Genomic DNA, 27,914 nt, shown 5'->3' on the forward strand with positions numbered 1-27,914 from the left:
CTTGAAAGAATACATACGCAAGGGTGTGCTTTGGGGAGTAGCATCTCAACTCCAAAAAGCTGAGCGCGAGGAAGGGGAGTCAGTGAGAGACTTTATAAGTCGATTGAAGCATCTAAATTCTCGCTGCACTCCCGATGAACGCTTCATTAACAACCAACTCCTCGATAGATTCATCCGAGGATTGCGCCACGAGGACATTTACAATGGCCTAGTCATTAGAGGTCTTACAACGTGGGAAGCAGTCACGGCCAATGCAATCCAGTTAGAAGACAACTTGATGATTGCAGGTAAAAAGGTGTCTTCAGAAACAAAATCTGTTAGTTCGCAAGTATCTGGGCATGAGCCAATGACGGTAAAACCTATTGCCAAGGAGCCCAAGATATCTGAAATGTCTGTGTGACCGACCTTACTAAGGCTCTCCAAGAATACTTTAGGGGTAATCGAGCTCCTCAGAATAGCCATATGTACCCAAGGAGAGAGCAACAATGGTGTTCGGTGTGCTTAGGACCACATAGCACGAGTGAATGTCCCACATTCAGAGTCAAATTCAATGGGAATTGCAATGCATGTGGTAAGTATGGCCATCAATCTAAAGATTGCCTAGTACTTAAGCGAATGTTGGCAAATCAGGCCCCACTAGCCTGGTCAAACACACCTCAAGTACCCGCGCTAATGCCTGCACAACCTGTCGAGCAACCGTCACAGCACATAGTTCCAAGGAATCCGAATGTAGTCCAGTCTGTGCCATTACCACCGCCAGTGTTAGAACCACAACCTCCACATCCAAGGATTACCCCAATAAACCAGATGGGTTGTGAGTCACATAGTGCGTGTGGGGATTATGAAGAGGAGATAGACCCCACTGCTCCCTACGGGATTGATACGTTTGAAATGACTCCCCAGTACTACATGGAGGATCATTTCGGGCAAGTCAAGCCTGTATATCAAGCGGCTGCTCTCGCCACTAGAGGGCAAAACCTTAATACCTTGGCGAGGAGACCACCTCTTCAATGCTACGATTGTGGTGGACCGCATCGTGTAGCGGAGTGCCCTAACAGGCTACAGAAGATCGCTACTCAGATGCAACCAAATCAAGGGAGTACATCGGGAATGCCGGTACTTACATGTAATCGTTGTGGCATAGATCATTTGATCGCTCAATGTCCACATAATCCTAATGCACCCAAGATTACGCCATTGAATTTGGTTGAGGTCACCAACCAAGCACGAGGATCCACACCCATTGTACCCGCGAATGTAGTTACACGGTCAATGCTTCAAAATCAAAACTACATTCTTGAAGAGAGGGATACTGCATCAATCGCTCAGGCAAAGAAAAAGAAAACACGGCGAAAGAGATCGCTTAATGCCACAAGCTCCAAGCCCAGTTCAAAGACTAACATAGGGACAGGAGACGACCCCGTGTATATGAATGATCCTGAAGATGATTCTGATTCAATAGAAACCATGGGGACCAAAGCCACTACCTTAAGGGAGGAACCCACACGGGAGCTCAATGAAGGAGAATCAAGCGAGTACATAAATAAGGGGAAACAGAAGGAAACTTCCTCGGCCCCACAACCAAGTCAGTTAATGCACTCTCAACCACCCAAACTGACTGAGACTCCCCAAGACAAGCCACGTGGGCCAAAAACCCTCAAGAAAAAGATTGGAACTTACCCAAACCCAGTTGAGGAGATTGAACAAGTGCAACACTTAAGGGGTTTGGTGGAAGAAACACAAAGAGAACTGGAGCCAAACCTGAGAAAAATCAAAATTCCAGACACAGTGTTTCCTACGCAAGTTCAGCCTCACAGGAACCATAAACCGTTAGCTATACCTAGTATCATTCGGAAGGAAAGTGAGGACAGGACATCAGGAAGTGGGCAACCACCCTTCCTGCTGGAAAGAATGTTTAGTGAGGGAATGCCTGACCCTATTGAAGAGGAAGTGATTCCATCTTCACCAGTCCCTAGTCAAGGGGCGATATCTCGAAAAGTACCGTTGAATGTGTCTAAGCTAATGGATTTCATGTCCTCTGAAATCAGAACCACGATCATATCCAAATTATACGGAGATCCTGAGCTATTCTTAGCTCTTCGGGCATTTCTCCATGGAGAACTAAAGGCGGGGTTACCACAATTTGCAAATATGGATAGACCCGACACGCTTCAAGATGAAGGGGGACATTGGGATCTACAACCCAACCTAGATAAAGACTCGGTCGTTGAAATACCTGTGAACAAGTTGGGACAGTACTTTGAAGGGGACGAATCTAATGCAACCCTCCCCATTACTACCAAGGGGTTAACTCTAAAGGGAATCCTTGATGGTGGTGCTGGCGTGAGCATTGTGACTAAAAACTGTTGGGAATCTATGGGAAGACCTCACCTCGAGGTCACAAACATAGTGGTTAAGATGGCAAACGGAACTATTGCTAAGCCTATTGGAATGTTAAGGGACCTTAAGATCAAGGTTCTGGGGTACAAGGTAAGACATACCTTCATTGTAATGGATTTCTCCAAGCATCCTATGTCATATCAAATGATCTTAGGACGTCCTTTCATGAGGGAAGCACAAATGGTGCATGACTGGTCGAAAAACCATGTCTACCTACAATTCCACGACTCTATCATTCGAGTTGATCTTGAGAATGGTCGTGCACATCCTTTAGGAAGCAAGGTTATCATTGATAATCGATCGGATACCACTATTCACTCCGCCCCATTAAGGTATTGCTATACATGCAAAAAAGAGACTGATGATGGGAAAGATTCTCCTTATATGGATGTCCTACCGGGTATGACTGAGTCGGATAACGTGGATTGGGTACACCTAGCGGCAACCATAGACACATGGGGGAATAGAGGCACAAGCTGGGTAACACCTGACGGGCAAGATATGCCACCGTTAGTGCGAATAAACATGATAGGTGTTTTGCACTTGACTCTTGATGGCGAGAAAGTGGCAAACTCCACTGACACTGACAGTAGCGAAGACTCTGACCAATGTAACTCTGAGTATGAATCTCAAGAAGAAACTGACTCTGAGCCTGATGGGAGGGATGAATCAAATATTCACCCAAATGGGGAAGAAATGTGCTCAAGGCCTAGGACAGTGACCTCCTGCAGTTCATCCGAAAGTGAAGATCGACCAAGTGAGTCCGAATCTGATAGAAACAAGAATCAAAAACTTGGTAAGAAGAAAACGAGACATAAGCGTCAACGCTATCGAGCCAATGTACGCACTGCAATAAACAAGGAAAGATCCACTGCAGAATGACTCAGTTATGTAGGAGCCATTGGAAGTTAGCGGATAATTGGGGACAATACCTCCAAAGTGTCATGTGGTGTATTCCGCAACCTCATGACGTCGCCCAATTAGAAATTGATGAGAAGCCAAAACTAAGTCGTACTGCAAGAAGGCGGCAAAACCAAGAGTTGGCTCAGCAACAAAAGGAAGCGGAATTGAAAGAAAAAAGCCTGGCACAACAAGAACCAGTAGACTTACACCCCGCACCCGAGCATTTCAAATCATTCACCACAGGGGAACGTAAAGTAGTCTACACAAAAGCCCAACGAACGCCTACCAATGGGAGTAGCGGTGTCTACGATGGCCCTGCGGTAGTTAAGGAGATAGACTTAGCAAATCCGGGTGAGGAGTCTAAACCAGTTTTTATTGCTCAAGACCTCACCAAGGCGGAAGAAGCTGCACTTACGAAGCTTCTTAAAGAATTCAAGGACATATTTGCTTGGACATATCATGATATGAAGGGTGTTCCACCCTCGGTGGTGCAACACACGATTTCAATGATTAGCACTGCTAAACCAGTCCAGCAACGTCCCTACCCAATGAATCCTAAGTACGCAAAGATTGTACAAGAGGAAATTGAAAAGCTTGTAAAATGTGGATTCATATACCCTATTGAGCACTCGGAATGGATTTCTCCGATAGTCATCGTACCAAAGAAGAATGGGAAACTCAGAGTGTGCGTTGATCTCAAAAAGGTTAATGCAGCCACCAGAAGGGATCATTACCCCTTGCCGTATTCTGAACATGTGCTTGAAAGAGTGGCAGACAAGGAGGCATATAGCTTTTTAGATGGGTACTCGGGTTACAATCAGATCACAATTGCAGTCGAGGACCAAGCTAAAACAGCATTTATCACGGAGTTTGGAGTGTTTGCCTTTCGCGTCATGGCTTTTGGCTTGACCAATGCACCTGCAACATTCCAACGATTGATAAACACGGCCTTTAAGGAATATCTAAGGGACTTCTGTGAAGCTTTCTTAGATGATCTTTGTGTTCATTTCTCTTGGGACGAGCACTTGATGTGTTTACGGAAAATATTTGAAAGGTGTAGATTATATCGCATCTCATTGAATCCTTTCAAATGCCAATTCTGGGTTAAACACGGAGTTATCTTAGGGCATATAGTGTCCAAAAATGGGATTTCCACTGACGAGAGTAAAATCAAGGTCATTCTGGAATTACCCCCACCCACCAACTACAAGGGAGTCCAACGGTTTATGGGCCATGTTGGTTATTATCGAAGGTTTATTCTATTCTTCGCCGAGATAGCTCGACCATTGTATAAGCTTCTCATCGAGTTTATTTGGACCGAAGAATGTGACCGTGCCTATGAGCTATTAAAGAAGGCCTTGGCGAGTGCTCCAATCTTGAGAATGCCTAACTGGGATTTACTCTTCCATGTGCATATTGATGCATCAAACTTTGCTATTGGGTGTGTGTTAACTCAACCTGGAGAGCACAAGCTAGACTACCCCATTAGCTTTGCCAGTCGCCAGTTGAACGATGCTGAGATGAACTACACCACTACGGAGCGAGAAGGGTTGGCAATGATATATGCAGTAAAGAAATTTCGTTATTACCTCCTTGCCACCAAGTTTGTTTTCTATGTAGATCATCAAGCATTGTTGTATCTGGTAAACAAACCATGCTCCACAGGAAGAATCACACGATGGCTATTGATTCTTCTTGAGTTTGATTTCACTGTTGTTGTGAGACCTGGCAAAAAACATGTTATGGCTGATCATTTGTCTCGCATACCTAATGGTGAGGCTCCTACGGGGGTTGATGATGACTTACCGGACACTTCCCTGTTCATGGTGGAGACAATGCCTGAATGGAGTGAGAAGATTGTTAACTTTTTGGTTAATGGCTTTCCACCCAAGGAGCTTCGTAAAGATCTAGCTCGAAAGCTGATCAAAGAATGCGAACCCTATTGCCTGATAGCCGGGACTCTTTATAAAAGAGAAAAGGATGACGTTCTTAGGCGTTGTGCCCGAGAGGATGAATATCTATACATTTTGCAAGAGGCACATATGGGTGTAGCCGGTGGTCACTTCTCAGGAGACTTAACTGCGCGAAAGATCTTACAATCAGGGTATTGGTGGCCCACTATGTTCCAAGATGCATCACTCTTTGTGAAGGGTTGCGATGAATGCCAACGATACAAGAAACCCCAGAGGAAAGATCAGATGCCCCTACATCCAATCAAAGTAAACCAACCATTTGAAAAGTGGGGTTTAGACTTTGTAGGTCCAATTAGTCCAGCGGCCCGAAACACACAATCTCGCTATATTATTGTGGCCACCGACTATATGACCAAATGGGCTGAAGCGAAAGCGACACGTAAGGCAGATGCGAGGACAACAGCCAAGTTCCTCTTTGAAAATATAATCACACGATTCGGTTGTCCTTTTGAACTTGTAAGCGACAATGGTACGCATTTTATAAATGAAGTGATTAAGGAGCTCACAACAAATTTCATGATATCCCATCATAAATCTACTCCTTACTATCCGCAAGCGAATGGCCAAGCCGAGAGTACCAACAAGACTTTAATCTCTATTTTGACAAAGACAGTTGAAGCTCATCGCACGGATTGGGATCTAAAGCTTACGACAGCTTTATGGGCCTATCATACTGCGTACAAAGTGGCTATTAATTGCACACCATTCAAAATGGATATGGCCAAGAAGCAGTCATGCCGTGGGAATTTGTCATTCCTAGTCTTCGTGTTGCTACTCAAGAGGGTTGGGATGGTAATCCCTTAGCAGAGCGACTGTATATCCTTGAGCGGCTAAACGAAGAAAGACAATTGGCTGTGTACAATGCCCTTGTGGAGAAGGATAGAAGGAAAAAATGGTTTGATCGCCACCTCAAGGACAAGGACATCAAGGTTGGGGATAAAGTCCTGATGTATGGAGTGCGTAATGAAAAGAAGAAGCTCAAATATGCTGGTAAGGGACCATATAGAGTATGTGAAATTACCCCGCAAGGTACCATTAGAGTGGAGACTCTCGACGGAGTTGAAACCATTGGATTCCTTAATGGGAGCAAATTCAAAAGGTACTATGACCCCCTGAGCCAAGAGGAGTTACATGCAATCCATCAAAAGAAGGCAGCCAAAGAACAAGCTGAGCTTAAAAAGATACAAGCGAGAGTCGAAGCAAAAGAACGTCAACAGCGTGCTAGGCGCCAACGAGAAGCCAACTTGGGAATTACGCAAGTATTTTTCGAGGAAGCAGAAGAGGATGCACTGGAATCTGACCCACCTCTAAGATACCCAATTGAGTTACAGAGTCCTTACGGGGAGGTGCTGTATAATGCATTATTGGATACAGGAGCTCAACACAATTTGCTATCATATGGCGTGTGGTGTCAATTGGGAAAACCACCTTTAACCAAGAGTTCTATCCAAGTTCAAGGAATCAACAAGAAGAAAACCCCTGTCTCAGGAATTCTGCACACTCCGGTTGCTTATGACAAGGGAACCATAATTCAAAGCTTTTTGGTTATGCCTGCTGGTACCATGGAAGGGACTGTAATCTTAGGGCGCAAATGGATGATGGCCACCAAGTGCAATATCGATTGGGCAACCAGACAAGTCACAACGCAAAAACCAACACTAGGTCTGACCGCTCAAAATCTCGCACCTAAGTCATCCACTCAAATATTAGATAATGAAAAATCACAAAGTCCAGTGGCAAAACCATCTTCGATTGCTGGCCACCCCGCTAACGCTTCAATGCCAAGAGTGGAAACAGGCAAGGTGGTTCCTAAAGCTCCGCTTACTATGCCAAAAAATACATACAAATGGGTCCCTAAAGCTTCGTTAACAGCTACTTCCCCAGCTCAATCTCGTTCAGCCACCAAGAAGCCTCGTAAAAGGAAAGCAGCTAACCACCCGAGAAAGGGCAATGTAACATCGCGATGGATTCTTAAAAAATTATTAGTAGCCCAAGGGTACTACGAGGGGAATGACCAGATTTGGGTCCCTAAACATAAGTTGAATCCCTCTACATCACCTGTAAAACCTTGCAAACCAATTGTTGCCACCCCAATGACAATTCAAGACCGTGGTAAGGAAAAAGTAATAGAGTGCTCTGCACCACTTCTTCCAGAGTTAGTTTGGATTCCCAAACGATATCGATCATTACCACCTAGCTCAGGAAGGGGGGAGCCACATGAAGCTTCTAGCTCCTCATGCCAGGCACACACTCATATAGAAGTTTCTACATGCTCTACACCTACTCTTGTCAACACCCAACAAAAAACCGATGAGTCTACGTCTCCCCTTGTAATAGTATCGTCGGAAACCATTTCCTCCATTCGTCAATGGGAGCGTACACTACCATCTCTGCAATTGGATGTGGCCACAAGGGTCATAAAAAGCTATCAGCCCACATCACAACCTATGACCCGCTGGACAAATTGGTTCCAAGAGGCTGCAACATCATTGCAAATAATATGATCTACCCAAGGAAAGGGGGAGCATGTACTCACGCTCGAAATTCTATTGCTTCCTCCTTAACCTTCTCCCCTGACCATGTAATTGCCAAATTCAAGGGGATGTATATATATAGCTTCATACATAGAAAAGAAAAGAGAAAAACAAAAATAGTAAAAAGAGCAAGAGCACAAAAACAAGAGAAATATCCGTATACAATCAAGAACTAGATTGTCCTGTCATAAACCTACTGATGCTATATCTGTGTTTGCAGATATGGCAGATGCCCGATCATCATACACTTCATCCACTCCTACCTTTGGTGAGAGGTATCATCTGTACCTTTCTCAGATATTCTACATGTGCTATCCTGTAATTGAAACTGAATGGGATCATATAGATATACTAGCCAGAGAGGAAAATGTTGAGGAATTAGAATGGCTAATTCGCCTATTGACCATGACTGACCCCTACTCCGTAGTAGAGGACATATCCCCGATAGCCCAATGCTTTCCTTTTCCACAAGATGACTATCCTCGCATGGCTACATTTTTGATGAGTTTATGTGGATGGAAAAAAGAGGAAATATCTGACAATGATGAATGGACGGATGAAACTCATGGCACTACTGAGGTTGACTTTATTTGTTTGGATGATGCGGATAGAGGCTTAGCCTTAGGGCTAGAGCCAAGACTCTACAACATCCTCTTACCGTATCCTCAGTAGTAGTGTGGTGACTGGTAGGTAGGTTAGAGTTTTCTAGTTTTTTCTAGTTTGGATTCCTTAAATGAGTCTTTAATTTTTCACACTGATGTGCCTCTCGAGGTATAGTGCTTGTTAGTTGATTGTACAGGTTAAAAAGTTTGAGGTGGGTTCGCTTTCAAGTCCTGAGACTGCCGCAACATTCATCAAAATATATCTACATCAAATTGCAAGCTGTCTCGTCAAATCAAGGAGATCTCCAATTTCAGGTGTAATTCTTCCATACCCACTTTCTTCCGTTTTTTCTGTTCAATTAATTGCATGAACTATAATGCATGACCACATGGAAATTGTCAATGAACTACTTAGTTTTTGAAGTTGCTTGACGTGCTAGTGTAAATCATTAACAAGCTTAACCTTATTGGATATATTCCTGAGAATGCATGACGTCTTTAGTTAACCTTGGAATACGATTGTCTTAGGTCTAGGGTCAAACCATCTTAATGTTTGACACCTGGCCATGTGTGTGTTGACCTCTAGGACATAGCTATTACCCCTTTGTCGAAAGGATGCAAGACAAATTATAGTTCAGGAGAGCGAAGATCAAAAGAAATAGATTTTTTTTTTTTAAGCCTACAATAAATGGCAATACAAGTCTATGATGTGCTTTAACGTTGGCCTATCGCCTTATTGATACTTGGTAAGCGAGGAGTATTCTACTCTCCAGACCGATGCCTTGGTTGGTAGGGGGTAGCCTTGCCTAAAGTGAGCTAATAGATTCCTGGATAATGCCTTGTGTTAAACATGGTACCAAGATCGATGTTAGTTTTGCCTTAGGAAGGTCGCCATTGTGTGTAAAAATTGTCTAGCGCCAAAAAAAAAAAAAAAAAAAAAGGCAAAAAGCTCCTGTAACTCTGATGTTTCTTGTGTCCCTAGGCTCGTGGTATTAACTTGTTCTTAGAGTAGACACAGTGTGGTCATCTGTTTATTTATTAAGCTTGGTTATTTTCCTTGACTTAGGCCAGTTATAAACCTTGATTAACCTTTGACACCTTGCTAACTCTTGATTTACTTTCAATAATTTTAAACTCCTGTTAATTTGCTACACTAGCTCACTCATGTGACCCTTAAACTAAGTTCTCATAGCAACATCCATTGTGGTCTAACATGCTTGAATTTATACACTTTATATCTTTTGAATTCCAGCATACCTTCACTCTACTTCCCTGTTTTGCAGACGGTCTACCACAACAACCCTCTCGAGCTTACCATACCATAGCTTCCGAGGACGGAATCTACATCAGGAAGGGGGGCATGTTAACCCATGGCGGACATTGAGACATACTATGTTTTACGTCATTAATTTAAATATTCTGAGTCATGGGCCGGGCTTGTCGGCACCATAGGTTAAGGATGAAGGGATTGGGTGATCGCCGATGAGAGGCGCACCTTGAATATCAGTAGGATAAGGGTTAGGATTGGCCGGCCATGTATGGGCGCCCAAGTGTGAATGGCCAAGTCACCTATAAGAGTCAAATGTAACCCTAAAATCCTCATTCTCATGTGTTGTGAATACAAGAGTGCTCTTGCCTTATCTCCTTGGTTTCCTTCTCCTGCGTGTGAGAGAGAGAGAGAGAGAGAGAGTGAGTGAGAGAGCGATCGAGCGCACTGTGTAGCGGCACGGCGGCGGCGACGAGGCGGTAGAGCAGCGCGACGGCGGCTCCTCCTTCACGGCTGCGACGCGGGAATCCTTCAAGGCGGCAGTTAAGCGGTGAGTGACACACCTTTTGCATTCTGTTTTGAGCTTGCCTTCCTGGTTGTATGCTTGCAGCCATTCGTGGCTCGCGTACGGTGTTTGGCAAGTCCCCAGCTACGACCTGTGTGGCAAAAGCGCACACCAATTGGCCGACCATTTGGTCCATCTCCAGTTTTTGCGTCTCGTTCACTTGAGGCCAGGCCGGTGTCTCATGTGAAGAGGCCAGTATTTTGCTGACATGGACGGGAGCCAGACTGGTGCCACCCGTGTGTTAGCAGGATGGTGTCGTATGGACGGGAGCCAGACCAGTGCCACCCGTGTATGACCTGGACTGTGTTCGATCCATGGGATTGTCACGCCATGGAAGAGCCAGTATTCGTGCCGTGTTTTGCCTATGGGACTGTCACACCATAGGGAGACTCGTGCCTGGAACTGTGTCTTACCTATGGGACTGTCACTCCATAGGAAGACCAGGTTTTTATGTTTTATGTCGTGCCAGTTTTGTGCCGACAGATATTTTGTACTTGTTCCATGAACGGGAGATATGTCCATGTTACTATTTGCACATGCACACATGATTTGCATGCTTGAAACTGTTTTCGCATGACATGTATTTGTGTGTTTGCCTGCTTGACGTGTTACTTACTGAGCGGGGACGCCTGCCAATGAGTCGTGAAGTCTGCTCTGTATTCTGACAAGTTTTGGTGCATGTGAACAGGTGGTAAGTATGTCGCACTTGTTGTTTTAATGTTTTTTATTCTAACCCTTTATTTTATAAGGTTAGGTGTTCACACTTATTTAAAAGTGGGCACCCACTTTGGGGCCAAGGTGGGGAGCCCCACTTTTAAGTGAGTGTGGGGGTGGGCATGGTCACCTACCCCCACTAATCCCCCCACATGCATGCGTGGGTATCACAAAGTAAAACTTCACTTTAGTTTTATTAAACTCCCTCCTTCAAGCGTGAAAAAATCCATCGCATCTATCTGGCGTTGGTTCATCACCCGGCGATCTCCTACGCTGGCTGTCCTATCGGCTGCTCCACCATCCATACAAACGGCTGCCTCTACTCTCCCCAGGCGGCTGGCTGCAACTGCACTGCAGGCGGCTACTCTCCCCAGGCGGCTGGCTGCAACTGCAGGCGGCTGCCATCTTCCCCTGTACTGCTGCGCCTGTTTTCTTGCAGGCTGTTTTGCCTACACAAAGGCGGCTGCTACCACCTGAAGGCTCTACTACAGCCGGCTGCTCCTCCAGGCGTATCTCCTCTTCAGGCTACAGCCAGGCGACAGTACCTGCAGGCTGCCCATCTTATACTGGTTGCACCTCCCCATGCTCCCTTGCAGGCGACTGGCTACTATTCATGCTTCTCTACTGTTCATGCAAACTCCTGGCTGCACATGAATTTCTGCAAGTGACTGTGCACTCCATCTCCAATCAGGCAAGAGGTTGTGCACTCCATCTCCAATCAGCAGCCAGGTTTCTCTCCTCCCTTGCAAGTGGATGTTTCTCACTCACAGCAGGCGGCTGTGTCTTTTGCGGTGATTCTTGTCTTGGTGGTTCACCACGAGGCCAACTGTTTCTTCATCAAGGGTGGCTTCAGCATACCACAAGTATTGGTTCTCTATCAACCATCTACAAGTAAGTGATTTTCAGATTTGAGTAAAGTATTTTATGTTTAAATCTGATAAGGGATTCATCCCGCTCGGCCAACACCCGTTCGGTGCCGGGTTGTCCAAGCTATATTGGCGAACCTCGGTCCAAAGGTGCTGAGATCGGGAGAGCCAGGCGTTAGTACGAGAGCGCCTGTTTGTGCGTGGTCTCGGAACACCAGTGAGGCGCTCTCCGCGGAGTCCAGTGAAAGCACAGGACCGTAGAGATTGGACCACACTAGTGGTCGTTCTGCTACGAGCTTCTACATCGAAATTCGAGCGTACTTGTTTGGTACTGTTTTCATATGTACATGGACATTATCTGGTTCTTGGAACCCATGGAGCATTGTATTCATTAAATACTCCCAATAAATATATCATATATTGAGGGGGGGGTCGGCCCGTTCCGGCCCCAGTGCTGGTGTCCATCTTTCCATTTCATTTCATTTAAATTTCAAGTTGTTTTAAGTTGTCCATTTCATATTTGTGGTTTTAAAGTTGTGCTATTAAACGTGTGGGTGTCCAACGGAGTCTTTCCCACTTGACGGGATCGGTTTCAGCAACAGAATTTTCAGCCTTCATATGGTGCCAGAGGTGGTTGTGGATATACACCTCAGAGAGGCAGAGGTAATCCTCATGGAAGAGGACGTTGGCAAGGCCAACAAGCATCTATGCAAAATGTGGAATGCCATTATTGTGGGAAGTTTGGTCATATGGCACGTGATTGTTACTGCAAACAAAATGATTTGAGAGGGGGTAGAGCACAACATGGTAGACATTATGCACAACATGGTGGAAGTTATGCAAATGGTGGAAATTTTGCATCAAGCAGTAATGATGGCAGCGCAAATCACTTGTTTGCATGAAACATGTCGTGGGATCTATGATGACAAAGGGTGACAGTGATGACACTTGGTATATGGACTCTGGAACATCAAACCATATGACTTGTCATGGCGAATGGTTTGAGCATATAAAGCCAAGGGATATGAAAGGCTATGTGGAGACAGGAGATGATTCCCAACATGCTATCACACATGTTGGAAATATATCATTGGTCATGCACAATGGTGAAGCAAAGTCTATGGCAGATGTCTTGTATGTGCCTTCTATTACAAAAAGTTTGGCCTCAGTTGGTCAAATGGTGAAACAGGGTTTACAGGTTCGTTTCTACGAGCATGGTTGCTTCGTTGAGGATTTCAAAAATGGATATAGAGTCATTGCCAAAGACAAGAAAGAAGACAGGTTATTTAAGTTGGATGCTGGGATTCCTGAGTTGAAATCAGCCATGTTCTCTAAAAGCTGAAATGTGGTACAGGACATTCACATGTGGCATAAAAGGATTGGACATGTGAACATACAAAGGTTAAAGAACATGCAAGCAAGAGGCATTGTTAGTGGGCTACCTAGATTCAAGTATGATGGGAATATGCATGTCTGTGATGCTTGCCAGTTTGGAAAGCAAGCAAGGTTGCCATTCCTAAAGAAGGCAACATGAATAGCAGGCCACTTGAGATAGTTCATAGTGATGTATGGGGTCCTGCACAAAACCCATCCATTAAAGGCAGCTTGTATTATGTGACATTCATTGATGATTTCAGCAGAATGACTTGGATTTACTTTCTCAGAGAGAAATGTGAAGTATTGAAAAAGTTTATGGACTTCAAAGCTTTTGCAGAGAAGCAATATGACTCTTGGATAAAATGTTTGAGAACAGAGAGATGGTGAATACACCTCACATGCTTTTGAGAATTTCTTGAGAAAGCATGGCATAAGAAGACAGTTAACTTGCAGGTACACACCTCAGCAAAATGGTGTTGCTGAGAGGAAAAATAGAGTCATTTGTGATGTGGCCAAGGCAATGCTCAATGAAAAGAGCATGCCAAACTATTATTGCGCAGAAGCATGTGCCACAGCGGTGTATGTACTTAATAAGACACCCACAGCAGCCATACATGGAAGTACGCCAGAGATGCGTCTTACAGGTTTTAGGCCAGACATTGGACACCTCAAAGTGTTTGGTAGCATAGCTTATGTGCATGTGCCAGATGAGAGAAGGAGGAAGTTGGATCCTAAGGCAGAAAAGCACATTTTTGTTGGGTATGCACAGGATCGCAAGACGTATAAATGTTACAATCCACAAACTAGACAAGTGGTTCTCTCACGAGATGTGGTGTTTGATGAACTTCCTAGTTGGTACAAGGCAAAGGATGAGGGTGTGATTGATTCCGTTGATGCTGATGTGCATGTGAACTTGCCACAAGCAAGTTCTATTTCTATGTCTTGGCCAGCAGAGTGAGAGTAGTACTATACGTCCATGGTCAGGACGCTTGAGACATGAGAGTGAGCATTGGGAGTAGTACTGTGGATAAAGGGAAAAAGAAGGTTGAAGGAATCAAGTTCAGAAAGTTTGGATGAGGAAGTTAGCATACCAGTTTTACGCACACCAGGTGCAAGGCAGAATAGATATGTGCCTCCACATGCTAGAGTGACAGGTGTTCACAGTGATCCGCATGCATTGCGGAGATTCCAAAGGGTCAGGTATCCAGTTGACAAGTTGACATATCATGACTTTGCTATGCATTACGCATATATGACCTCTTTGGTGAAGCATGTGGAACTTACATGCTATACAGAAGCTATTGCGAAGCATGTATGGGAGAAGGCAATGGATGTTGAGATGGATACATTGGTTCATAATGAAACTTGGGATTTGGTTGCCTTACCACAAGGCAAAAATGTCATTGGTTGCAAATAGGTTTATAAGGTGAAATGCAAATCAGATGGTTCCATTGAGTGCCATAAAGCACGGTTGATAGCTAAGGATTATGCACAAACCCAAGACTTGGACTATGATGAAACATTTAGTCCAGTTGCAAAGATGGGAACAGTGAGAGCAGTCATTGCTATGGCTGCAACAAATGGTTGGGAAATGCATCAAATGGATGTGAAAAATGCATTTCTAAATGGTGATTTACAAGAGGAAGTTTATATGGCACAGCCAGAAGGATATGTACACCCGAGGTACCCCACTCATGTATGCAGATTAAGAAAAGCATTATATGGTTTGAAGCAAGCACCTCGTACTTGGAGTGATAAGATAAGCCGATATCTTATCTCCCTTGGATTTTAGGTTTCTTCAATAGATTCTTTACTCTATGTGACGAAAACAGATCATGGGATTATCTTACTTGTCATCTATACGGATGACTTGATTTTGTCACAGGAGATCGTGCTACAGATGTTATGTATGTCAAGAAGGCATTGAGTGGACAGTTTGATATGAAAGACTTGGGTGAATTGAGATATTTTCTTGGGATTGAAGTGATCAAAGACATACAGGGACATGGTTAGTGCAACGCCAATATGCATTGGATATGTTGGCAAAATATGGGATGACAGGGTGTAAGCCAATGAGTACACCTTTGGAGCAGAATTTGAAGCTGCGGGCTGATTTTGGTGAAGAGTTGGATGATCCGTCTATGTATAGAAAGATGGTTGGCAATCTTATTTACATGACTATCACATGACCGGATCTCAGTTATGCTGTGAGGCTAGTAAGCCAATTTATGCAAAGCCCCAGAAAACCTCATTTGGATGCAGTGAGCTATGTAAAGACCACTGCACATTATGGTCTTCTTTATGAGCATGGTAAAGGCTTGGATGTACACGGCTACACAGATGCAGATTGGGTAGGTAGCTCGTATGACACGAGGTCTACTAGTGGCTATGCCTTTACATTTGGAAGTGCAGTGGTGAGTTGGAGCAGCAAGAAGCAACCTACTGTTGCTTTATCTAGTACAGATGCTGAATACAGGGATGGAGCCATTGCTACATGGAGTATGGTTAAAGAGTCTCTTGGCTGATTTGGATGAGTCTATTGATGGCAAGGTTGTCATTCATTGTGACAACATGTGCAGCATACAGTTGGCCAAGAATCCAGTTTTTCATGCGCGGACCAAACACATAGAGATCCACTATCATTTTGTCAAAGAGAAAGTGTTGGATGGTAGAGTGGATTTGCAGTATGTGAAGATTGAAGAGCAGGTGGCCGACATCTTTACAAAGCCACTTAGCAGAGAGAAGTTTGAGTACTTCCGTGCTATGTTGGGAGTACATGGGATGGGCTTGAGGGGGGTGGGGAGTGTTGAGAGCTTTGATAGCCCAAGCTCATCTACATCTTCATCTATGGCAGTACATCATGAGCTTGAGAGGGGCTGTTGAGATTCAAGCTCGATGTCAGCTTATGCCAGTTGCACTATGTGCTGGCATGTTAGGTAGTAACATGTGTGAGACATAAATGACCACGTCCAGCTGGTCATAGTGTGTGGACATTAGCTAGGGTTAGCAGTGTGGACACAACACATGTAGTGTGTTGTAGATTATGGATTAGGGCTTTATGCATTGTGTGAGAAGGAAGATGGCTTCCCTCTATGGTTAGGGTTTGCTTAATACATTAGGGTTTGCTCCTGTGTGTGTGTCTCCTCTCCCTCTACCTGTTTTTCATCAATCATTCAAGTTGTGACTCACAGTACGGACTGGCTCTCCTCCATGTTCGGACTAGCACACCTGACCAAGACCATGTACGAGACTTGTACACCTCACCCTCCTGGACATTTAGAGTGGAACCCTGGCTGAGTCGTCCTAGACTGAGGCTCACAAGGAACCAATTACCACTCCAGGTCCTACACCTGCTGTGTACAGATATGTACACATGGCATCCCAAGTGCGGATGCACGTGACAAGGTAAGGGCTAAGGCACTTATGTGGATGCTAGGAAGGAAACCATGAATTCGATTTAGGGCTTACATTTGGTTAGTCTCCTAGTAGGGATTCACGAGGACATGAATCTATATTAAGGGGGAGATAATGTTACGTCCCAAACTGGTCTAGGGCTAGTATTAACCAGGCTTAGGATAACCCTAGGTTATGGGATAAGCTAACCTAGCATTAGGGTTAGGGCTTAGCCGAGCGTGGGAGCCGCCAAGATCCATCCACAAGGCTAAGGGCTAGCAAGATGAGGTCTCGATTGACTTAGACTCAGTTAGAAGTAAGCCAAGGGCTATATATGGCAAAAAGCTAATAATAAAGCTATAGGCCAACAATAGCCGGCTATTACTATATAAGTGACTTGAGGGTCATTTATGAGGATTATTGAGGATCCCTCATGGTGGAGGAGCTCCACAGGACGAACTAGGCCTCTAGGCCAAAGTAGCTACAGGCAAGCACGCGATCTCGTGGTATGGGACGCCAAAGCAAGCTGTCGGGGCCTAGCTAACTCATGGCAATCAAACCTCAAGCTTGGAGATGGTTCCGGAAGGGAATCTATGGCTAGGTGGTGAGCCGCTAGCCACAATCTTTTGCGGTCGTTGATCTTGGATCCGACTAGGGTTTATCTAACTCTAATTTGATGCAGGTTAACTAACCCTGCTAAGTACGCGGTCCTTACACTGTTACCTTTGGGGGGGCACCTACATTGTGATCAAACCGATGGCGCTCCTGGGGAGGCGGGCAGTGGCACTGTTAGGGCAATGGACTGCCTGCCATTGGCTAGAGCCCTCTTCCTACTAAGCCTAGGAGAGAGGTTGGGCCGTAGGGGTCAGCTGGAGACAAGAACCTCCATCCTGGCCTCCGATCCCGACTCTCCTCCTCTTGCCTGTTGTGCCTACGGAGGCCTCAGTCGAGGGGGCCTTGAGCCCAGTCGGCTAGCATGGGAGAGTCTCTATCGGCCCACAGCCACACATGTATGAAAGCGCATGCATAAACAACATTTTCAGCCTCTCATGGACATAAGTCATGAGGCCGACATGCATATGAAGGGACCGACTACAAGTCTGGTGTGTCCTCATAAATAGACCAACAGCATAAAAATGGCCGACTTGTTGTAGGTGGGCCTATATAAGCCCTTCTCGGTCCCAATCACTTAACCATCTAACTCTTGCATAATTTAGCAGCGAACAAAGCAGTTACCATGCATGCCTAAGTCCAGGACTTGTTCATACATATCTTCAGCGTGCTACACTCCTAGGCAGCCAGAAGTCATCTTCCGATTTCACCCAAATTTGCTTAGGGAATGCAGGATTTTTGAAGAAGATCAATGATGTCTCCACGAAGTTGAAGTTACCAGACAATTGCAATATGCATGATGTCTTCCACGTCTCATGCTTGAAGCCTTATGTTGAACCATCATTGCACCGGATTCCCGATGAGCTCCGGCATGAGGTGGTCATTGAGGCAGAAGTAATCGAGCTCAAGCAGATTCTCCTCCACAAGTGGAAGCCTGGTTCAAGTCGAAGACTCGCATGGTTTTATACCAAGTTTAAGGACCGAGGCACACGTGAAGATGTTTGGCACGACAAGGAATTTTTCCAAGAGCACCCCCAAATTTTGGCAAACTATTTGGAATCCATGCAACTGTCGCCAAACTAAGCGAGAGACATGCCACCAAACTAAGCGAGAGGCATGCACCCATGTGTCACTTAACCCAGTTGGAGAACAATCGCATGTACATCATCCTAGTGTAGTAGTCTATAACAAGCATGTAAAAGCATTAAGGGCTTTAGGCTTAGCCTTAGGGCCAGCCATAAGTGGGCTCCCATATGGGTTGCCCAAGAGCCACAAAGGGCCATCCATGCTACACCCCAAACCCTACTATGTTTCCCTAATTCTACCCTAATCACACAGGCAACACACACACACACATGCTGGAAATGAAATAGACTATGATATCAAATGTAAGACTGTTGGTGCTGTGAAAGCGTGAACAGAGAGAATCTAACAGCTGAAGACTTGTACACTCATAATCACACACCAATATTTATGCGAGATTTGGTGTAGATCCTGAGAGCCCAAGCTTAATTATACAAGAAATGGTGTACAATGGTGTGCCCAAGTTGATGGAGAACACTGATTTCCCTCAATCAGGGGCGATCTCCTTGCTGATTCTCACCTTCAAACGTGCACGTTAACTTTCTTCCTTGCTGCTCCAATGCTACAGACGGTTGACTGTGTGGAGAGGGGAGCATGTCTATTTATATGGCCATTTCAGATCCAATCAGGGTTGGCTTGCTCGGCCTGATACCCGACTGTTGCCCGAGCTGCATGTGCTTTTTCACAGATAGTAGTCAAAATTATGCTACCTATTAAAAATATGGCATCACATGGAAAGACTTCTATGACCACCTACCTGTGATAGATGCGAGAATTTGTGCATTTGATCCACTTTGGATGGATTAAAGCATGTAGCTGTACAAAGAATGAGAAATATCAGCCGCAACACAGCAGGGCTCTGCTCAGAATTCGTGCCCTCTTTTGCTTGAACAATATGATACCCAAATGCCACCATCCAAAATGGGTGGACAGTCTCAATCTCACCCTTCTGCTGCTGCCAACTATGGTGTAGGCCGATGCCAAAGAAGATGTCCACCATCGCGTAACAGCTCTGCTCTGCTCTTCCCAATCCGTGTAGAAATAACTGCACTTTTCCTCCTGCTGCTCCCCTCCAAACCTCCTCTTCTCTCTCTCTCTCTCTCTCTCTCTCTCTCTCTCTGTGTGTCGTGTTAACCTCTCGCTATCTCTCGTCTCTCAACAATCCGTGTAAATATAAATGTGTTTTTCTTCCTCCTGCTCCCGCGCCCCTGTAATTGATAGCTTCCCTTTTTTTAATTTGAATTTGTAATTGATCAATTTTTTAGTTCTATTTTAAATTAGTTAATTATACTTCAGTAGGTAGTTGTTTTTAAATCTATTTCATATTTTAAATTAGTTAATTATACTTCAGTATTTAGTAGGTAGTTGTTTTTAAATCTATTTCATATTTTTTACTAGGTAACGTAAAAATTTAAAAATATAAAGTTGAGTTAACAAATTTTAGAAAATAAAGAATTATAGTAGAATTGGTTACAAATTTATAGAGTGAAATTAATTTCTTAAGAGTAGAGTTTGATGTTTCTAATGAATTGTAGGTGTTTATAATTGTAATGATGTGAAAGAACAACATAGCACGATAGTAAGCATGATAGTAAGGCTATGACTAAGCACGTTCTAGCCAAGCACAACGTAGATGTTGCACAGCATTATGCAATGTTGAAAAAAGAAACTATTGGTGACACTTTCAACACTGACATGTTTTCATTTATCGGGGAAGGATACGTTTCTCTATATTTATAAAATGAAGGGGAGACTTGTGCCACCTCTCTATCCTCGACACATGTTAGAAAGAGAGCATAGAACTTCATATCTTGAAAAGTTGATGTCAGTTGACAATATTCTACGTATATCCTCTTTTCATGGAATCATCAATAGCAGTCTCTTTCATTATATGGTCAAAGCGTGCATGTTGAAACTATGGATCAAGCTCTCCTACTAGCAAAATATCTACCTAATCAAGCCTAATCTTAGGCTAATTAAACATGATAAATATGATTAATCTAAGGTGGATGTAATCTAAGTTTACTCTCATGATGATGAGTATGTGCAATAGACTCGAGCACAATTAGATTACAAGATTAAGACTTGTACTCATAAAAAGACTTGAGATATGTGCAAGTGATATGATTTCATTGCTTGAAATGGTCCTTTTTTCTATGAGGAGGTGCACGCTTTGACTTGTACATCGAAGTGGGATAAATACCTTTGCTCATGTGGCTTCATGCTAGGCTTTGTACTTTCTTGGCTACTCATTCTCACTCCCCACCACTTCCTTGTGCTCTTTCATTTCTCAACACCCCCCCTTGGTGCCTTTTCTCTGGGCTACTCAAGGTGGTTGGATGTCGATTACAAAATATTTTCACCTCCCCCCCTCCCCCCTCCCCCCTCCTCATTTCTAACTTAGCTGGGTAACTCAAAGACTCTTTGACTTGGTTACTCGCTAGCTAAGAGGTTACTTTAGAGGTGGTCGGGTTGATTTTCACTCCCCCAAGGTGCTACTTTGGCTACTCTCTGGTGGTTGATTATGCTTAAAACATACAAATTTGCCTACTCATTTGGTGGCTTTTACAACATATAATTTAGGTTAGAGTGGTGCTTGGTAGCTCGATGTTGCTTTAGTGTTGCTACTGGCTCGAGATCTCCTTGATTTTGCTTGATGAAGATCCCTTATTACTTACTTCATTCTTTGTCGGCTCTTTGGCCTTTACTCTTTGGGTTGACTCTTGGCTCTTTGAGTGCTTGTCTTCATGTCATGCTTTTTCTTTTAGCTGCCTCCTCATTGTGCCTTTGATGTAGATCTCATGCTTAGGATGGTGTTTTATTGCTTCATCTTTGAATGCTTTTGATACTTCAATACATATGCTTTCATGCATGAGTGCCATACATGCGGTCACTTCATGCATGTGTGCTTTTGGATGTGAAAGAGCTTGTGTGTATGCTTTTGTGCTTATCAAAGTATATGATGCTGTCCTGATGCACATGCCTATCCCTTTGGTGACGTTTGCCATTTGAGGTGGGCTTATGTGCATGTTGTTGATGAACATGGCCGCTTGCTCTCTGCTCTCTTTATTGTGCTACTCTAATGCTCGCCTCCTCTCCTTCCGTTCATTCACGGCTCTGTATCACTTGTGTAGCCGCCTGCTATGGAGCTGCCTATCGGCAATCAATTGACTTGAGAGCCACCTTTCTACAACTCTCCCTCTACACTACAATCCATCCCTTCTTCTCAGCTCACCTTTGAAATCTACTATGTTGTAGCTTGCATGCCTACTTACGCAAACATAATTTCTCTAGAGTTTGTTTCCTAATTGTTTTCACAAAAGCTAAGAGGCTTTACACTCACTAATGCAAGAGAGCAAAATACCTAACTAGAGGAGAAAATGATTAAGAAAACCCTAGGTTCACTACCAACCTTCTTATTAATGACAAATGAAATCCACCTAGCCTAAGCATGTTGAAATTATGGATCAAGCTCTCCTACTAGCAAAACATCTACCGTGCATCTACCTAATCAAGCCTAATCTTAGGCTAATTAAACATGATAAATATGATTAATCTAGAAAATAATCCACCTTAAATTTACTATTATGTTTACCTTAGCTTAGGGGAGAAAAGATCTCAACAGGCATGTCGGGTCAGAGATAACGCTTTGTTTCTCAATCCAAATGGTTATTTATGTGCAAAAAGTGCTGATGTATAAGCATGTAGAAGAAGGAATACACAGAGACAGTTATGTATCCTTATCTCAAAATTTTATGTGAGTACTGTATGTTTTGTAATCTGTGTAATGATTATTTGAATGTTCATTAATGTTGTAATTATGTTTAATGTTAAATCCATGAATATTATGTTGGTTTATTTGACAACACTTTTGATGATCCTATTGCAATCAATTCTTTGCACATGCTCTGGCTTATGATCTCAGCATCATGCAAATTTTTCATTGGATCTGGCATGGGTGGTTTTTTTTCCCTTATCCATTAAGTTGCGGATCGTTCATTTTCTCTCAGGCCATCCTTCACTCTGTTTTTGTTGTCACCATCCTTTACTCTGTTTTTGTTGTTACTCAAACTTTGATGGCATATGTTGTTCTGTCTTACATGTTGATGTGGTCTCCTTATGTGAAGGGGTTTTCGCTATTTTACATATCTATGTTTTGGTAAAACCTATTTGTGGCATCTCATTGATCAAGTCAAAGTGATTACATTTCATGGGGCTTTGCCTATTTTACATATCTATGTTTTGTTAAAACCTATTTGTGGCATCTAGTTAATCAAGTCAAAGTGATTACATTTCGTGGGTGTTCCTCTCTAGGTCTATTAGAATGTTTTTCATTTTAGCATTCAACATAGTTTTTATCACTTCTATGTGCTAGTTTTCCCTATCCATGCTCAAGTAGATGTGCAAGACTTTCTTCTTCTAGAAGTAAAGCATGGCAACAATGGCTCTTATTAGGCTTTATTGCTGGATCATTCATTTATGACAAATCAAGACCAGCATTATGATCCTCATCGGCAAGAGCACCAACACTATGTAGCACTGGATAGTCTATGGGAGGATGCACCCCCCCATAGAAGATGAGGAATATGAGGCCCCCATAGAAGATGAGGAATATGAGGCTACTGAAGAAGATGAGGTACCCACTTAAGAGGAGGATGAGCCTACAGACATTAGAGTTGTGGAAGATATAGTCGAAGGACAGCCAACACATGGATGCTTACAACCTAGTCGACTCACCAGTACCTATCTCAAGCATGGCCCAAAACTTATTGATTTCTTGACTGCTACTTATGCTAGATTAGGTGTGGATATATCCGACATGTCATCTCCAAAGGCTCTAACTAGTTGCTCTTGCATGTTAGGGTGGTGCCCATTTAGTCTTGCAGGTGCATCATTACCTCCACTATTACCCATCGTGGCTTAACGAGCATCTCTCAAATATCCAAAGTTCCATGGTAAGAAGGAGGATCTAGATACACATGTGGTAATTTTTAAGAACACCTACTTAGCCATTGGCATGCCATCCAACTATAGCTACTCAGAAGCATAATTCAGTGGTACTTTTGATGGGCAAGCAACCAACTGGCATTTTCAGTATGGCCCCAACGCATTGCCAACATATGAGCAATTGCATGATGCATTTCTACACCAATTTTGGAAGGATAAGACATTCTTGCAAGTGCTAGAGAAACTACACTACCTTGAGAAGAAAATGTTACCAATAGAAGATTACGTGACTGAATTTCACACTCTACAGAGTCGAGTGGACCCAATGGATCGGCCAATTGAGGCACTTATGGGAGAAAGGTTTGTCTAGGGTTTACGAAAGAAGTTGAAGCCTGTAGCATCCGTTGATCTCACCATTAGCAAATTTGATGGGCTAGTGGAATATGCTCAAAGATTGGAGCATAATTTTTTAAGAGAAAGATCGACTTCAAAGAAGGGGAAAAAAAAGCAAGAAGTAGATTTCCCAGAGGCTGAGAAAGAAGATGACACTTTAATGATGACTCCGATGCAAAGTTAGATTCAAAATCCAAGCACAAGAAGCACAAGAAGAAAAGCTAGAAGCTAGAGACGGTTGAAGAACTAGTGGCACAACACGGACTAAGATTCATGGTACAAGGGCAGGGGGAGCTAGATCTGGACTGCAATCAGATGTGTGGTGTGCATGAAGTGTTCAAATCAAGGTCACAACAAGGAGGAATGTAAGCTTACTCCCTACTGTGCTATATGTCACACCACCACTCATGTTATAGAGGCCTGCCCCACCAGTACAATGGCAGAGTGCATCATCAAGCAGAGAAAACCTAGGCTTCTACAGTTCTAATCCAATAGATAGCACCAGTCAACCACATCACTACATGCATACCTGTTTCTCGCTCATTTCCCTCTCAACGGAAAGGCAAGACAACAGTCTGGTGTGACAGACCACAAGTCAAGCAATGTCGTGTCCTAAGTGCTATCTCTATAACAAGCTTCATAACACAGGCTGTCAACCATAGTTGAGAGCATACAATAACTACACCCTTCATAACACAGGCTGTCAACCATAGTTGAGAGCATACAATAACTACACCCTTCATACATCCATTCTATCTAAGTGTCTCTCTCTCTCTCTCTCTCTCTCTCTCTCTCTCTCTCTCTCTCTCTCTCTCTCTCTCTCTCTGTGTGCATGTGCTCCCGCCAGCAACCCCCTCTGCGCCCCCTCCCGCTAGCCCCCCCCCTCTCTCTCTCTCTCTCTCTCTCTCTCTCTCTCTCTCTCTCTCTCTCTCTCTCTCTCTCTCTCTCTCTCTCCAGCAACCCCCTCTGCGCCAGCCCCCCTCTTCGCCCCCTCCCGCCAGCCTCTCTCTCTCTCTCTCTCTCTCTCTCTCTCTCTCTCTCTCTCTCTCTCTCTCTCTCTCTCTCTCTCTCCCCCACCAGCAACCCCCTCTGCGCGCCAGCCCCCTCTGCGCCCCCTCCCGCTAGCCCCTCGCCTCCCTGCGGCGCCAGCCCCCTCTGCACCCCCTCTCGCCACCAGCAACCCCCTCTGTGCCAGCCCCCTCTGCGCCCGCCCGCCCTCCCGCCAGCCCCCCTGCCCTCTCTCTCTCTCTCTCTCTCTCTCTCTCTCTCTCTCTCTCCCACCTGTGCATCCCCTCCCACCTCTCTCTCCCGCTGCCCACCTCTCTCTCTCTCTCTCTCTCTCTCTCTCTCTCTCTCTCTCTCTCTCTCTCTCTCTCTCTCGTCGCCTTCGCATCTCTCTCCCCGTCGCCTCTCTCTCTTTCTCTCCCCGTCTCGCCTGCGCTTTCTCTCTCCCCGTCGCCTGCGCATCCCCTCCCCGTTGCTTCGTTTTGTCGCCGCCTGTGTTGCTGTTGCCGCCATGTGAAGCCCCAGTCCACAAGCCAGGTTATGTTTGCTACCCTTTCCCCACCCCCACCCTTGCTCAGGCCTCCACTCAAGCCTCCAAGGCAGCAACATAAGTGTTAGGGTTCTATCTCTCCGAGGTACGTAGATATGGCGAAGGGTGCAAGCAAAGAGGAGATAGTCAAAATGGAGGAACATCTCTATCAGAGAAAACAAGAAGACGGCGGACTCGGCCATCAACATCATCAACCGACTTTCCAAAGTCGAGAAGGAGATCGAAGCTTTACAAAAAGAGAAGGAAGCTTGGAAAAGGGAGAAGGAGACTTGGGAGAAGGAGAGGGAGAAAGAGAAGGAAGGAGAAAGAAGCATGGAAAGAGGAGAGAGGGATGGAAGAAGGAACGGGACACTATGAAGGAGGAAATCGACATCCTCAAAGGCGGAGGTGATCTCTCTACGGGACAGACCACCACAGGAGGAGGGGGAGATTGTGGAAGTTGACAAAGAGGCCATCAAAGAGGAACTCACCAAGGCAATCACCAAGAGCCTAGAAAGTAAGATGGGGCAACAAGGGAGGGAGCAGTGGTGAAGAGGAACATCAAAAAGGAAGTGAAAGAGGATGCCCAAAAAGAAGGGCTCCAAATTGTCAGCACCACCATTGAGGAGGAACGGATGCGACAGGCTCGTAGACTCAATGTGAGAGTCACGGGGATTCCCGAGGTAGTTGACTCTACCCCCAAGGGGGATGGGCGGACACTATGCACATGACTTGGATACTCACATGAGGGACCCCCCTTCCTCAAAGCTTGGAGGGCTGGGAAAGACATGACAAAGAAGAGATCTCTCATCATATAGTTTCGGGATGTGGAGGCACGCACCATCTTCATGAGGAAGAAGTTCATACTACGAGGCTTAGAGGGAGCTCCTATTTTCTTGGATGATGATCTCACGAGGATGCAGCTAGAGCATAGGAGAGCTTGCATGCCAGAGTCTTACACGCGTGAGGAGAGAAGGAAAGAAGGCCTTCTATCGAGATGGTCGGGTCATCATTGATGGCCGACCCATGGATTAGTGGTTTGGGGCCTATGGGACACAGACCAGGCCACTGACAGAGATACACATGGCAGTATGGAACTGTAATGGTTCACTATGGGATGACTAGAGCATGTTATGGTGAGGAGAGACATCATACTTCTGACAGAGACACATCAGAGCCCAGAGAGAGGGCTACCTCAAGTAGAGGGATTCCAGTGGGAGTCAACATACAAGAGGACCACACACACTAGGGTACCTCGAGAGGGTTGGGGGGAGTAGCAGTTCTATTTAGATAAGAGCTACAGAGGAGACTGAGAGTGGTAGCACACAGAGGCCAGATACATGTGGATCAGCTTACAGCTCTCCTCACAGGACAGGGTTATATACATAGCCCTATGTTACTTTCCTCCATCAGGATCCTCCTATGTCATTACAGAGGACATGCCATAGGAGGAGGAGACAGGAGCCTCGCCATGCATTATTTTACACTAGGGGAGGTATTTCTTACAGGTGACTTCAATGCCCACACACAGAGCAGATAATAGTGTGAGGTGTATGACTATGATGACATGGAGATCCTCCACCCTGTGGACCCAGAGGAGATAGGGGCTACTCGGGCATCAGAGGACACTGGACTAGACAGAGGACATTATGGGGACCACTTACTAGAGTTGGGAGCCAGGTATTGTCTCGTTATTTATAACGAGATCCTACAGTAGCTGGGATAAGGAGGGTTGACATGCTTCCCACCACATGGGGGTCATACACGGACTGGAGGCACGGTGGTAGACTACATTATGGGGTCTTTGGAGGCATCACAGCTTGTCACCTCATTCTCCATCCCACCTCATCCTATTGGGGCAAATCGTACATACTTGGCATTTTCACTAACCGGATCACCGGTATCACCAGGCCCCCCACATATCGACGCCACACACTATCTACTTCTTCACACATGACATGGCTGACATATACACTGGCAGAGTAGAGGATGGGCTCCTACTCATGGATCCCCTGGCACCTATGGATACCATTACAGCCCAGCTGGCATCACTCCTACACACGGCTGCATTACAGATGGGACTATGCCCCAGAACACATGGTATGATGACAAGTGCAGAGCCCTATACTCATGGCTCTGCATACAGAGAGCCTTGGGAGAGCCATCACAGAGTAGGAGTCGAGGAGAGAGATGAGAAGACTTACTCGCCGCAAAAGGCGGGCCTTCGCAGAGATACAGGAGCTAGAGATCTTCCATTTGTTCATGAGTAGAGATAGCCCTATCTCATGGCGGCACTTCAGAGAGCCCCAGACACTAACACCCATTGCAAACCCACAGACATGGCACACATATCAGAGGGCCTATACCACGACCCACAGCAGCCACCTATACCTCAGCGCCACAGGAGCCTCGACCTACCACAGCTAGCTTCTTTACCCACTCGATGGTAAAGGAAGCTATCCGCTGCCTACAGCATGGACGGGCTGCCGACCATATAGGCCTACAGGGTGAGCATCTCATATATGCAGTAGATTCTTTGGCTCCTTTTCTTGCACACTTGTTTAACAAGGCACTAGCAGAGGGTTTGCCTGTGGAGTGGACGATGCACACCATTGTGCCGATCCACAAAACAGGGGATACGCTCGATCCGAGCAACTACAGGTAGGTTATGGTTGGCCACGTGTTGGCCAAACTCTATGGTGCAGTGTTGGACCAAGAGCTTGGACCAAGAGCTTAGCTTATATGCTGAGC

The 27,914-nt window shown here is 45.0% G+C and overlaps 1 protein-coding gene across 8 annotated transcripts in view; it reads right to left on the minus strand.

Moving 5' to 3' along the window:
• Positions 1–19,503, minus strand: part of LOC147616028 (pentatricopeptide repeat-containing protein At3g02330, mitochondrial-like) — a 53,327-nt gene extending 33,824 nt beyond the window's left edge. For 2 of the 8 annotated variants that reach the window (XM_086778678.1, XM_086778676.1), the window contains exons 1-2: positions 19,235–19,468; positions 19,047–19,105 (exon numbers count right to left, since the gene is read on the minus strand). The gene's annotated coding sequence lies outside the window, so the exon portion shown is untranslated. Of the gene's footprint in view, positions 1–18,809; positions 18,967–19,046; positions 19,106–19,234 lie in introns of all 8 variants that reach the window. The other 6 variants (XM_086778670.1, XM_086778680.1, XM_086778675.1 and 3 more) reach the window with 6 other exon arrangements.
• Positions 19,504–27,914: the final 8,411 nt, after the last annotated feature.

This window comes from Cibotium barometz, chromosome 39 (assembly GCF_041138505.1).
Source record: "Cibotium barometz isolate CiBa-2024 chromosome 39, ASM4113850v1, whole genome shotgun sequence".
Taxonomy (NCBI): Eukaryota; Viridiplantae; Streptophyta; class Polypodiopsida; order Cyatheales; family Cibotiaceae; genus Cibotium; species Cibotium barometz.